The sequence below is a fragment of the Anolis carolinensis genome, chromosome 2, assembly GCF_035594765.1.
Source record: "Anolis carolinensis isolate JA03-04 chromosome 2, rAnoCar3.1.pri, whole genome shotgun sequence".
NCBI classification, from domain to species: Eukaryota; Metazoa; Chordata; class Lepidosauria; order Squamata; family Dactyloidae; genus Anolis; species Anolis carolinensis.
In genome coordinates this window covers 277,882,894-277,898,161 of record NC_085842.1, presented here as the reverse complement: position 1 = coordinate 277,898,161, position 15,268 = coordinate 277,882,894, and the positions used below count along the sequence as shown (strand labels likewise).

Below are 15,268 nucleotides of genomic sequence, written 5' to 3'. Positions count from 1 at the left end.
GACATAGAAAGTGATCACACAGCAGCAGCGACCAAATCTATGTTTCCATAATACATAAACTTACTAGACCTCCTGTAATATACTTTAGTTATAATTTGTACAAAGTACACAGTGCTCATTACACTCTTGAAGCTGATTTCTGCTTTGTTAACATGCAGAGATGTTGATATAATTATGGCAGGTTGTACAACGTTCTACAGAAAACAAGAAATCAGTCACTCAGGTTCAGGTAATTTGATCAATGTATGTTGATAATCTAAATCAGCAACTGTAACATTCATCACAGCAGTACTGTGATGGATAGATAACTTTGATGGGTAGAGGAACTAATTTTGTGCCCCTAGTAAGAATTTATGGGAGTTTCATGGTGGCCTCAACATACTTCGACATATTAAAAATTGAAAGTCAACACCTGTCCCAGAAATATGCAGAAGTCTGCTTCTGGTTGGGGGGGGGGAATCATATTTTTTCATATTTAAATGGGGGCATAGAACTTAAACAAATATACTGCTGTTCTTGAAGGCTTCCAGAAGAGGCTAATTCATCCTTTCCAGCCATATCAAAGGATGTGCATATGTGTATGTGTAAGGACAGGGAATGGTCAAATCAACAATTTGAAAGTCGTGTTGTCGAAGGCTTTCATGGCCGGGATGACAGGGTTGTTGTATGTTTTCCGGGCTGTATGATCATGTTCCAGAAGTATTCTCTCCTGATGTTTCGCCCACATCTATGACAGGCATCCTCAGAGGTTGTGAGGTATGGAGAAACTAAGCAAGGAAGGTTTATATATCTGTGGAAAGTCCAGGGTGAGAGAACTCTTGTCAGTTGGAGGCCAGTGTGAATGTTGTAGTTAATCACCTTAATTAGCATTGAACAGCTTCATCTCCTGGCTTCTTCCTGCCTGGGGGCATCCTTTGTTCAGAGTTGTTAGCTGCCCCTGATTCATTCATGTCTGGAACTCCTCTGTTTTCAGAGTGTTGCTTCTTATTTACTGTTCTGATTTTTGAGTTTCTATGAACAGAAAGATGGAGTGGCCATGGGGAGCCCTCTCAGCCCAGTAGTAGCAAATTTTTATATGGAACACTTTGAGAAACAAGCCCTAGAAACAGCACCAAAAAAGCCGACTGTATGGTTCAGATATGTTGATGACACCTTCACCATTTGGAGCCATGGGGAAGAAGACCACCAGTTCCTGGACCACCTCAACAGCATCCATCCGAACATCCAATTCACCATGGAAAAAGAAAAGGAAGGAAAACTGCTATTTCTAGATGTTCTGGTCATCTGCAAACCCAATCAACAATTGGGCCACACAGTTTACAGAAAACCTACAAACACAGATAGATACCTTCATATAACTCAAACCATCACCCAAGTTAAAAAAGAAGCACAATCAAAGCCCTGACAGACCGTGCACAAAGTATCTGCAAACCTCATCTCCTCCAAGGTGAACTAAACCATCTAAACTGGGCTCTACAGGACAATGGATACTCCACCATGGACATTAGAAGAGCTGTGAGGCCAAAAACAAACCATGAGAGTAAAATGTCTTTACAGCCAGAGGAAAGGTGTTCTTACCATACATCAAGGGAACCACTGACCGCATAGGCAAACTGATGAAGAAACACAACCTACAAACTATCTACAAACCCACAAAGAGAATCCAACAAATGCTACGGTCAGCGAAAGACAAGAGGGATCCTCTCACCTCTGCAGGAGTCTACCGTATACCATGCAGCTGTGGACAAGTCTACATAGGAACCACCAAACGCAGCGCCCAAACACGAGTCAAAGAACATGAAAAGCACTGCAGACTAACTCAACCAGAGAAATCAGCCATAGCAGAGCACTTGATGAACCAACCTGGACACAGTATATTATTTGAGAACACAGAAATGCTCAACCACTCCAACAGATATCATGTCAGACTACACAGAGAAGCCATTGAAATCCACAAGCATGTGGACAACTTCAACAGAAAGGAGGAAACCATGAAAATGAACAAAAACTGGCTACCAGTATTAAAAAACTCAAAAATCAGAACAGTAAATAAGAAGCAACACTCTGAAAACAGAGGAGTTCCAGACATGAATGAATCAGGGGCAGCTAACGACTCTGAACAAAGGATGCCCCCAGGCAGGAAGAAGCCAGGAGATGAAGTTATTCGATGCTAATTAGGGTGATTAACTACAACATTCACACTGGCCTCCAACTGACAAGAGTTCTTCTCTCACCCTGGACTTTCCACAGATATATAAACCTTCCTTGTTTAGTTTCTCCATACCTCACAACCTCTGAGGATGCCTGCCATAGATGTGGGCGAAACGTCAGGAGAGAATACTTCTGGAACATGGCCATACAGCCCCGAAAACATACAACAACGCAATTTGTAAGTCACTCTGGGAATCCTTTTAGCTGACAGATAGGGTATAAATGCTCTAAATACATACATACAGAGATACCCTTATTTATTTATTTATTTATTTATTTAATCTATTTATATCCCTCCTTTCTCTACCCTGAAGGGGACTAAAGACAGCTTTGCACATAGGCAACTATTTGATGCCTTTAGACAACAGACAGTTAAATAAATTTAAGTTAAAATTTAAAAATCAGAATTAAAATCCACATTAAAACATATAAACATTATGATCACTGTTAAAATTACACCATACATAATAATAATACGGGGCTGTTCCAAGAATCATTGCACATAAGAGTTTAATTTGTTCTGTGACTGAGCTCTTAATTCAAAACAATCTTATCTCAAAGCAAATTTACTTACTGAAATGCATTGAAATACTGTTAATCCCTCACCTCATTTTTGTTACTTTTTTAAAAATAAGAAAATGTACTTTATAAATAACAATTAATGTATAAATGCACATTCATATGTAACAATAAAAAAGAAAGATCAACTTTAAAATGTCAGAAGCACAAAGTTGTGGCGTAATGGTAGAAGCACAAAGTTGCGACAAGGAAGCACAAAGTGAAGAGGCAGAAGCATCATTTTCTTCATACTGTATTCATTCCAGCCTCCCTACCTCTCTTGCTCTCTCCCCCTCCATATCTTCATGAAGCCAAGCATACCAGGAATAAAAACCACACAAAATCAACTAACCCAAAGTTCCTCAAAGTGGACAAAAGCAAAGGGGGCAGTAATCTCCCAAAGTGGACAAGAGCATGAGACACGGAGATGGTTTCCTTGAAGCCCTAAAGCCCTGTACTCTTGTGCTAGTGTACCTTCTCTCACTAGTGCCAGCTCTTCAATCAAAATACTGCTCTTGTGTCAAAGCAAACCCCAGGCTCAACATCAGCTCTTAACTCAAAATGCTCTTAAGTTGGGATGCTCTTAAGTAGAGGTTCCACTGTAATACAAAAATGTATGTGGGTTCATATGTGACTACAGGACCTCATCGTACTCACTTTGGTCTTAAATAATTTATTTTAACACATTCAATTATCAGTATTTTGCACTACATCACATACAAGTAATAAGAATTCTGAATGCAGGTACATCATACAAAACTACAGGAAATTAGTGTCATTTCTAAGAAAAGCGCCTTTTTTCCTGTGCCAAATGTCTTGGTTGGGCCTGTTATGTAGAACGAACAGTTTCTCTTTTCAGTGAACTTTCAATCTACCTTTTTGATTCTGCCAAACAGAAATGTCCAAGAGATAAGGTTTCAGCCCCACATAGTCTGATGTGGTGTTAGTAGATATTTAAAATGCTCAAAGAGCAAAGTATCAAGTGAAGGAAAACAAAATCACACTATCACGCTAATGCAATTTTGGTTTTTAAAGAGAAAAGTGAAGTATGTTAAGAATGTAAATGCCAATGATATATGAAATATCAAATATTACTAACAAAAGGTCAAGAAAAATATTATGAAGGAACAATGTAAAGCCAATGTCAAACAGCGTACATTTGGGAAAAATAATAATAATAAAGCAAGGGTTTTCATGGTGTTGTTACAAATCTATGCAGATATGTTAATAATACTCTTTCTCGCTATGACCTTGGGTATCAGCATTCAATGGCAGGGTGGTCTCCAATGTCTACATTGTGGCTGACCTGATGAATCAAATCCTGTGGGCCTTGAATTTCCATTTCACAAGCTTAGTATCCTATCTCATTTATGATCAACCTTGTGTAACTAAGAGACAGTTGTAGCTTAACAACTTTACTTTAGTGAGGATAACTGGGGCTCTGAAAATTGCATTATAAAATGTACTTAACAACACAGCTGCTAATAGGCCTTAATGATTCTTGATTATGTTTCAATGAAAGGCAACTGAGTAACAGACTACTGATCTTGTAGATCAAACAACTTTTTTTCTGCTGCTTCTGCATAGATTGCAGCTGCTGCCTACTTCTTATGCCAGTGCAAACATAACTGCAGAATAGACAATCGTAAAATAAATATCTTAATTGATAAAACACAATTCTGGCATATTGAAAACAGCTCTGCCTAATTTAAAGCTCACACTGACAACTAAACAAAACTTGAAATATTTTGATGTAAGCTAAAAGGTCTATTCCTCGCTAGAGGTTGTAACTAGTTATTTGATGGCTTAGCTCATGAATGAAAATGGTATTTTAACACGGAGTAGATACTATAATCAAACTGATCTCTATGAGTTTTTACTATTTCTCATAATGAGCATTATTGATAGCAAAAACAGCCACAATGCAGAATTTGTTCTTACTTGCCGAACACCCTACTTGCTAAAACATATTTTAACTCTGCAAACTGCAAGTAAATAATGACAAGACATCCCGGCCTGTCTGATAATCTTTGACAACAATTCTAACAGTATCATTGTGGCCACTGGAGAAACCCGCATGTACTAAACCCTGACCCACCGAGCCTTTTATCTGCATGTGTACTCTCCACAGGCCAAGCAAATAAAGGCCAACTGATAATTTACACATGAATGAACTTTCTCTACAGAGTAGGCACCAGAGACATTTCTTTTCTCTGTTACTGAGAGAAAAGCAGCCAGGTCTGAGCTTGTCTCACCAGAAATCATACAAGTGAAACAGTGATATGTTCAAAAATGGCAGATCAGCAAAGGAAAGCTGCTCTGAATGCCTGATAAAAATGGCAGCCACAAAGGACGAAAGGAATATTTAGTTCGAAACAGGACTCAGAGTAACAATGGGTCTTTTTCCTATTCCAAACAGGTAGAGCCTTACAAACTGAAATGGAGATACAATCCTGATAGAAGATTACACAAGATACCTGAATGGGAATCTTTAAAGAATTTAACCTGCATTTTAATGAAGTACGAACCTTGGCCTCTGTGGCATCTTATCAGTCATTATCAGCACATCCAACTTCCCCACAATGACTTAATTTTTTTAAAAAATGTGTCGCCCTTCTTGGCTATTCGTTTATATTTTGCATTCACCTTATCCCAAATGCTCAAGGTCAGTAATAAAAAATTTATAAACTGGTAACATTCTTATAATGAGCTTATTACTAACATGTTTTAAAAACATTTTAAAGGTCAAGATGAAGAAGAAATTTAACAAAAGGAAGGTACACTTTAACCATGGTACAACATGGTTTTGTGAAATAAGGAATTAGATGATTGTGTTGTCGAAGGCTTTCATGGCCGGGATCACAGGGTTGTTGTATGTCTTTCGGGCTGTGTGGCCATGTTCCAGAAGCATTCTCTCCTGACGTTTCGCCCACATCTATGGCAGGCATCCTCAGAGGTTGTGAGGTATGGAGAAAACTAAGCAAAGAGGTTAATATATATCTGTGGAAAGTCTAGGGTGAGAGAGGTCAGTGTGAATGTGTAGTTAATCACTTAAATTAGCATTGAAAAGCTTATCTGATGATTGTTATACAACGCTTTTCATGATCCAAAAAGGCCAGTTGTTCCATAGGTGATCATGGAGATATAGTGGCCCTATGTTTGTATTACCATTAATGTATGTAAAAAACAGCATTAAAAGAACAAATCTGTTGTAGTTATCTAGTAACTATATAAAAAAGAATAGGTAAGAGTGGATAAATTATCTAGATTAGCATAGATGATTCACAACTGCAAAGTCTTTTTGAGTAGTGCTTTTTGGGTATATATCCCAGTCTGTGGCATCAGAGAATTCTCTTGAAGACATCTGTGCCTTTGTGACTTCCATCCACACTGCTACTTCTCTCTGTAACAAATTCTTACTAATACTAATATAGAAACACAATTTGATATTCAGATAAATGGCTTCATTTTGGTCTCCATCAAAAGTTAGAAACCATATTACGTTGTCACTAAATGAGAACAGAGCTTCATTCTTGCCATCTCTTCAGGATCCAGGTTGAATGTAAAAAAAGTCAAGGAATTCTATCTTCATGCATTCAGATATGCATACCTGATCCAGACCTGTGAGAAGTGAAACATAACTATCCATTTAGTTTTGTACTTCTTTGGATGTTCCAAAAATGGCTTTTAGCTACAAAAATCAGTCAAAATCTTGATCCATCCAATTTCGCTGATTACATTAGAAAGCTTAAGGTGTAAGGTGTTATGTATATGTAACTTTCAGCTAGGTCACCCTAACCTGCACTGAGACAGATTTCAATAGCATCGTCTGTCACACTGATGACAATGCGTCAGAGCTGATTTTACAACCCACAGCTGATTCAAAGACTTTATAAAGACTCTTCATAGTCCTAGTAATTTCTACTAAGTAATTCTAGTAGACGTGCACGCGCATGTGTGTGTGCCTTCAAGTTGCTTGTTGACTTATGGTACCCCATTAATTTCACAGAGTTTTCTTTGGCAAGGAATACTCAGAGGTGGCATTGCTAGTTCCTTCCATATAGCACCGGTAGATGCTGAACATTAAACTTTATATTTACTAAATTCAGTCATATCTAAACTTTCAAAACTGTAGATGCCCTTGTAATCTATTCTCTTACAACTAAATTGCAGGAAAAATACAAGACTTGATGGATTTGTGGCCACACATTCATAAACTTGTAACCTTTGATGCCTGTCTAGGATCTGAGTGCGGACAAGCAGATCCAAAGTTTACATTTAATGTTATACATTATGCAAGAGACGACTGTCTTAGCTGGATTGTCTCACTGTATCAATAGAGATTTGATTTTGCTCATTTTACTTCAATACATAGTTTTTTAAATTGAGGGTCCATCCAGACAGGCCCCAAAACCCGGACCAATCTCTGTTTTTACTAAAGGTGTCCAAACTATGACTACGGTAAAAACACATTAATTCAGAACCTTGGTTTGTTCCAAATTAATTTGATACCCCATTAGATCCGGTCCTGGCTGAAAGGTCGAGGTCTAATGGGGTATTGGGTCTGCAGAGACTCACGTCCTGGGACTACCCGGGGCGAGTCTGCATTACCACCCCGAATCTTTTGGGCTCCTGAAGCCCAAAGGTGTGGGATGGCACACACACCTCCCTCCAAGCCCCTATTTAGCCTCTAAAAGTAACTTAAAAGGTACCTGGCCACCATAACTTTCCTCCTCGTGTCCTCCTGGTGCAAGGAAATGACATGAGGAGACGGAGGAGCGAGGGATTTTCCTCCTTGTCCCTTCTCTCTCCTCAGGTGTCATTTCCTCATGCCAGGAGGATGTCAGGAGGGAAGTTATGGTAGCCAAGTACCTTTAAAGTTATTTTTAGGAGGAAATTGCAGGCCTTCGGGGTGGTTTTATGCTATCCCGATTTTAATTGAGATGGCATGTAGCCACCTCCCCGCCCGGAAAGCCCAGTTTTTTTTTGGGCGAGTAGGGACAGAAATCCATGCCAAAGCAGGTCATTTAAACCCACTTTGGTGTGGATTTTGGTACTGTGTGGATATGCCCTGATTTTTGACCTCTTCAACTGGTTTACAAAAAAAATCAAGCTTTCAGTCTAACTAGATAACAAAAATATTTAAGGTTTGATTGTTTTTGGTATCCTGAGAGAATCCCAGGAGATATGATCATAGATGCCCTTTGAAGTAAAAGGTAAGTTTGTGCACAATATTTAATGGTAGTCATGAACTCCATATATAGTAATGGGATCTTCCTCTAGTGCTTCAAAATTTTTAAAGTTTAAGAACAGATTTAAAATATAACTCCAAAGAAATCCCTCTTTGGAATTATATTTTAGAGATGTAACACTTTGGAACAGGGGTAGGCCAAGTATAGTGCTACCCGACACCCCAATTTTCTTTCTAGAAAATGCCTTCTTGCTCTCTACAGGACAATTCTGCAGTATCTTTGGCCTTATAATGGTTTCAGGACCAGGAGGGGATATTTTTCCCCCAAAATGAAAAGTGACTTCTAGTCACTTCTAGTTTTTTTATTTGTAAATAAGACCATTATTTTGCACAATCCTTGTAAAATTATGAAAGCATAACATCTAAGATGGCCTTTACCCAACTTAAAAAGGTTTACCAAGTCCTTTTCCCCTAATGTCATCTTATTTCTAAAAGCTGTTCCAAACCAATCTAGAAGATGTTAAATGCATCTTTAGGGAACAGAGGTCCTACACTAAGCAGCAGCCACTGAGAATTCCATAAATGCATTTATACATATTCTTGTCTGACACTATTAAAAGAATGTATGATAATGTATGGCATATCAATCAACTTCTATCAGAAATTATAGAAGTACTAGGTCATAAAGCAATAACATAAAAATGTTATAGTTTACTTTGTTGACTAATAAGAACATTCTCAGGACAGCTTTGGGACTATACATGTGACACAAACACTGTACGCGTTCTCATGTGTTGATTTATCCATTCAGCAGCTGTACATTCATTTGCACTGGGTACCCAGTTAGTACATATACAGAAAGTGGAGACACCTAAACATTATTTTTATGGTACTATACACTAGTATACATGGACATTTTTTCTCCTTCTTCATGCCAGAATATATCCTTTCAAGGAAAATATGTATGGAGCCTCTGCCAACCTGAAATTTATTTTCCAAGGGCATGTCATTGGAGTGCTTTCACCGATGTGAGTGACCTTTGCCTAAAGATGAAGAATCTGAAAAAACTGCTCACTGAATAAATAGAGTATGTCAAAACTGACCACTTATTTCAGCATCTAACTTAAGTCAACACACCCACCCATTGTCTCATCAAACAATTCCGACTATAAACTAAAGTGAGAGGAAAGTTAAATAGAAAAATGAGACTCTGGACTTCTAGACTCTAGAAGTCCAGAATCTAGATTATAGATACAGCAATTACCATATTTTTTGGCATGCCAGTACAAGTCCCTCACAATAAGGATAAGCACTGATCAATAGATGAGTTAATAAATTTCTCACAAATATTAGGGGCATTTGTGCCAGTTCTGCATAAATTCATTCATTCATAAGTCTGTTTCATGCCAGTTTTCCACCAGTCTGTGATTTTAACACACAAATATTTGCCTTTATTTTCATATACAATTTCCCTAAGATGCATTTTTTGAAACTTTCCTTAACTGAAGCATCTTTCATGCCACAATTGAGCCAAAAATGTACCCCAAGTTTTTGAGAAATGCACAGTTTGTAGAAGATATGCTGCCTTTGAATATCAGTGTTGGTCTGGAATATAGGTTTGCAAAGGGATCTTGTAGGACCTTATAGAATGAGAGACCAAAAGTGGTAGCACAAGGTTTCGTAGACAAAGTCTAGTGCCTCAGACTTAGTCTCGAAGTTGTTACATGATCCCTTTGCATATTATGTTATTATCTGTATATTCATCTGGGTGATACAAACTAGGTTGGGTTCACTTAAAAATGCAAATGAAACAAAATTCTCTCCCATCCCTACAAAATTGTTCCGAGTCAACTTTTTGTCTCTCCTAATAAGCTTGGTGAAACTTTATATGCCAGATATTATGATAGAACATATTTAGGGAATGAGAAACAAAAATAAGATGACCTCTCTTAAAAGTTTACTGAGGTAGTCCTCCTATTGAAATTATGCAAAATAGGGCTTTTCGAGCTGTGACTTCTTAACTATGGAACTGAAGTGCTCCTAGTACTTATATTTTTTGCCTTCATGCACCATGTAAAACACCATTGTATTTTCCCCGTGTTTTCTTGGTAGGTGTCTTTTCATTGCTTTTGGTCTTGTTTTGATATGTACAACTCTGGATTGATTTATGTCTCTTTACACTTTTGATAAATGTTCTTTTGTGTTGGCAGAATACAAATCTATTAAATACAACCACTAAATAAAAATACTAATTTAGTACTTGATTCATTAAAATGCCAGCAATTTGATCAAGGAAGAAGTTTACAAACAAAGCTCTTTAGCAGGGAGATGGAGCGACAGCACCCCACCTGCCAATAGCTGGAACCGAGCACAAGCCCCCAAGATGCTGAAGATGGGAAAAGCCTATATATACCTCTATCTATGTACAATTGTCTGTCTTGTCAGCATATAAACGGTATTGAATGTTTGCTGCATATGTATGTTCTGTGATCTGCCTGAGTCCCCTTTGGGGTGAGAAGGGCAGAATATAAATACTATAAATAAATAAATCCCGGGAGCGGAATGAGCACCCGCTGTTAGCCCCAGCTCCTGCCAACCTAGCAGTTCGAAAACATGCAAATGTGAGTAGATCAATAGGTACCGCTCTGGCGGGAAGGTAATGGCGCTCCATGCAGTCATGCCGGCCACATGACCTTGGAGGTGTCTACGAACAACGCCGGCTCTTCGGCTTAGAAATGGAGATGAGCACCAACCCCCAGAGTCGGTCACGACTGGACTTAATGTCAGGGGAAAACCTTTACCTTTTAAAATAAAAATAAAAATAAATAAAATGTATATCCATTGTTTGAGACTTTCAAATTCTCAATAAGCTCATATGGGAGAAGCCAGTCATTAAACTCTCTTGGTTTCAAGCCATTTTGTTGGTCAAAACCAACTGCAGGCAAACTGGAACGCAGTGGAATTGATACCTGTTATGGGGTTTCCTAGACAAGGTTTGTTCTGATAAGATTTGCTTTGCCTTCTTCAGAAGCTCAAAGAGTGTGATTTGCCCAAGGTCACCCAGAGAGCTTCCATGGTTGAGTGGGGATTCAAACCTGGTCTTTACCATTGTACCATGCTGGTTTGACACAGTAGTCTAATCAAAAAGTAATTAAAACAGGAATCACTGTTGTGATATTCTAAGAAGGAGTCAAAGCTGTCTCAGGGAAACAGAAACAGAAAAGATGAGGTAAAACACTTGTTAAGCAACAGAGAATGTATTCCTGTGTCATGGAACCAAGTCCCAGGGCTGAATTTCCAAGCCCTGGACTTGGAGTCATAACATAAATAATCCTGGAAGCACCTGGCAGAAGAAGATAGAATGAGCCTGGGAACTCGGGGTTGAAAGTATAAACAATTATAATTGGTATAGTGTGTGGGAATAGTAGAAATGTGATACAAGGGGTGGGGTTTGATGATGATATTTGCGTGTGGTGTTACGTTGCATCAGAGGTGATAAAAATGATTGTATGTAAACATTAGGTCATTCTCGACTTTTCCAAAGTCATGTATTCTTCAATAAAGATTGGATTTGAGAGCAGCTATCTTTGATCTGCGTTCAGACTGGTCCTTTGAAGTGAGCCGGACATTTAAGTCGAGAATCCCGTTCTCACCCTCCTGCGGATTCGCAGTGAAGTGATAATGAATGAAGAAGGAGATCAAAGCCCAAATGGAGCAGGGAGGCCTTTGCCAGGGGCCCGGCCGTTGGGGGAAGAGACGCTGCAAGCCATAGCTTCCTCTACGGGGTACCCCAGGCCGAACGGCGTGACCCAGAGGATTCCCAGAGGAGGAAGAGGCGTCTCTGCGGCTGCAGAAACCAGTTGGGGATCTGGAGGAAGCATGCCGGAGACCGTGGCCCTGCGGTTATCCATACTGGAAACTAATTTATCCAGGCTGTCGGAAACCGTGGGGAGGTTGGTGCCACTATTGGAAGAGAATCTCCAAAAGGAGCCCACCCGATATGGCGCCGAGAGAGAGCCAAGTAAAGAAGGAGATTGGAGCCAGAGGGGCCAGCGCGCCTCAACGCAGAGCCCCGTGGAGGCGAGGGGCGAGGGGGATGAGGAATACTGGCAGGAACTGGAGTTCCGAGACAGAATGGCGCGCGAAATGGAGCGCCAGCAAGCTCTGGGAACTCTGAGGCCGCCAACTCCGACAGAACTTCCAACCCCCCGAATGGGCGTCGGGGTGGAAAGACCACTGGGGCCAGGGATCGGGTCCAGTGGATTAGCGGACGAAGGCGGAGAGGAGCCGGAGATCCAGGAAGAGGAGGAGGATGTGCTGTACGACGAGGGAAGGCGAGGTGCGGGGGCTACAGCGAGGCCCGCATTCGGATGGGTGGAAGGGCCGACAGCAGCGGCAGAATTTCGGGAGCCGCGCAGAACGACCGCCGGAGTGGGGCGCGGCGTGTTCAAAGGGGCCGTCCAAGGAAACCCGATGCAACCCTTCCCCATGCCTCCCAGACAGCATCAACGGGCCGCAGAATGGATGCAAAGGAGGGAAGATCTCAAACTGGAATACGGAGGGGAATCATCTGAACTGAACTTTTTCCTCATTAGCATCAGAGGATATATGGAAGACAATGCACACACATTCCCCTCCGAAGCAAGCATGGTTCGGGCCATCGGCAACACACTAAAGAGAGGAGCGGCCAGCTGGTATGTGCAACTACATGCCAGACGCGACCCATGCCTGAGGTCAGTGCCCCGCTTCCTCGCCGCACTGGAAAACCGGTTCAGAGACCGGCTAGAGCAATTGAGGGCTCGAGACCAGCTTAAAGGAATAAAGCAGAGGGACAAAACGGTGCCCGAGTACGCAGAGGAATTCCTCCATCTCGCGGAAAGGGTACCAGAGTGGTCTGAAGTGACCAAAGTGGAGATATTTAAAGAGGGACTACGCCCCGAGGTTTTTAGTTGGGCAGCGCACAGAGACGACCCAGAAACACTCCAGGGCTGGATACAACTAGCGGGGCGCGTCGAATCCACCCTGGCCCAAGTAAAGCGTTTCAGGGGCGGCGGCGGCCAGCAAAGACCGGTGGCGAGAGGTCGAGGAGAAACGAGGAAGCAGGAAAGGCCCGGAGGGAGGCCGGGGATCCCCTTCAAAGGAGATGACAACAAACCCAAGCCGGGATGCTTTGTATGTGGGAAGACGGGCCATCGAGCAGCAGAATGTTGGGCCCGGAAGGGGGAGCCGCCAAAACCCTCAAAGCCCAAGCCAGCAACCGGGAGGCGAGCGGAGGAGGAGGTGCGAGCCCCAGAATCTTCGGAAAGGCTGGTGAGTCGAGACAAACGCATGCTAGTAGTGCCAATCTGCCTATCGGGGCTAGAGAATCGGGCCACCTGCAGGGCATTCGTGGATTGCGGTTGTTCTAGGAACATTATAACTCCGGAACTAGCAGGAGCGCTGAAATGCCAGCAGACATTGCTTGACTCCCCAATTGCATTTTCGCAGCTAGATGGATCAGTTGCTGCTGGGGAAGTATCTACAAAGGAAATACGGGGGGTCCCATGTAAAATAGGCAAATGGGAAGGAAGAATATCCTTTGTGATAGCCCCTATTGCCACATACCACGTAATACTAGGGATCCCATGGCTCGAACAGGCAAATCCCGAAGTAGATTGGAGAGGAAAGAGCCTAGCATTTAAAGAACAACAGACGCAATGGGAGATAAGCAAAATAGCAGGAGAGGAGGACGAGGAAGATGAAGCAGGTGAAATAGACCCACAGCTATTGCCACCTGAATACAGAGACTTTGTGGATGTTTTCAATCAGAAAGAGGCAAGTAAATTACCTCCCAAGAGGAATATAGAAGTAGAAATTGAAATAACCCCAGGAGCAAACTTACCAAAACCAAAAGTGTATCCCATGTCTGTTCAGGAGAAGGAGGAATTGAGGAAATATATTGATAAGAACCTGGCGCGAGGCTTCATTAAGCCATCCAGTTCTCCTCTCGGAGCCCCAGTGTTATTTAGGAGAAAGAAAGACAACTCCCTAAGATTGTGCATTGACTATCGAAATTTAAATGCAATTACTAAGGACAATAAATACCCTATGCCCTTAGTAAAGGATTTAATTACCGTATTGAAGAAAGGGAGCATATTTACTAAACTTGATTTAATTGAAGCATATCATAAATTAAGAATCAAACCTGAGGATACTTGGAAAACTGCATTTTCCTGCGCATTCGGCCATTTTGAATATAAAATTTTGCCATTTGGGTTAAAAAATGGCGGCAGTTGCTTTATGCAGCTTATAAATGAAATACTGCACCCATTGTTGTACCGAGGGGTATTCATATTCCTTGATGATATATTGATCGTGAGCGAAGACAAAGAAAAGCACGTGGAATTGGTCCGGGAAGTTTTGCAGAGACTAAGGGAAGCAAAGCTGTATGCAAAACTGTCCAAATGTGAATTTAATAAAACTCAAATTGACTTTCTGGGGTATCGGATATCTCCAGAAGGGTTAGCTATGGACCCGTCTAAAGTATCAGACGTAAAAGAATGGGGAGTACCCCAAACAAGGAGGCAATTGCAATCATTTCTGGGGTTTGCAAATTTTTATAGATCGTTCATAAAAGGCTTTGCGCAAATAACCGCACCCCTTACTGAACTTTTAAAAACAAAAGGGAAAGGGGAGACAGCAAAAGTGAAAGCTCCTGGCGCCAAACTGAGTTGGACGCCAGAATGCCAAAAGGCATTTGAAACCCTAAAAGGATGCTTCACAGAAGAACCCGTCCTAAAACACCCCGATATCCGGAGCCCTTTCATAATCCATTGCGATGCTTCAGACTGTGCATACGGGGCAGTACTATTGCAAAAGGATCAAAATGGGAACTTAAAACCTTGTGGATATTTGTCCCGGAAGTTCAGTGAAACTGAAAAATGTTGGCCCATATGGGAAAAAGAGGCATTAGCCATATTAAAAGCCTTAGAATGCTGGCGACACTTCCTCGAAGGGAGCGGAATCCCATTTGAAATTTGGTCTGACCATAAGAACCTCCAGTATTTAAAATCTCCTCGAAAATTGTCCCCCAAACAAATTAGATGGGCACAATACTTCAGCAGGTTCGATTTCCAATTAAAGTTTTTCCAAGGGAAACAGAATGTCTTGGCTGATGCTCTTTCACGCATGCCTCAACACGAAGGCATAACCACAGCAAAAGAGGGAACAATATTCTCTGATAAACAATGGGGCTTAGCTGTCAGGACAAGAGCGCAAACCCAAAGAGAGAACACTGCTATTATTGAATTCGACGGGGAAAGTAGTTGG

General features: G+C 41.2%; 1 protein-coding gene across 12 annotated transcripts in view; it reads right to left on the bottom strand.

The window, feature by feature from the left end:
• arb2a (ARB2 cotranscriptional regulator A) overlaps positions 1-15,268 on the bottom strand; it is a 284,933-nt gene that overhangs the window by 27,686 nt on the left and 241,979 nt on the right. For 2 of the 12 annotated variants that reach the window (XM_062974234.1, XM_062974235.1), the window contains exon 11: positions 1-15,268. This exon is cut by the window's left edge and continues 16,094 nt beyond it; it is cut by the window's right edge and continues 18,189 nt beyond it. The exons of the other annotated variants lie outside the window; for them this stretch is intronic. The gene's annotated coding sequence lies outside the window, so the exon portion shown is untranslated. 12 annotated transcript variants of the gene reach the window in all.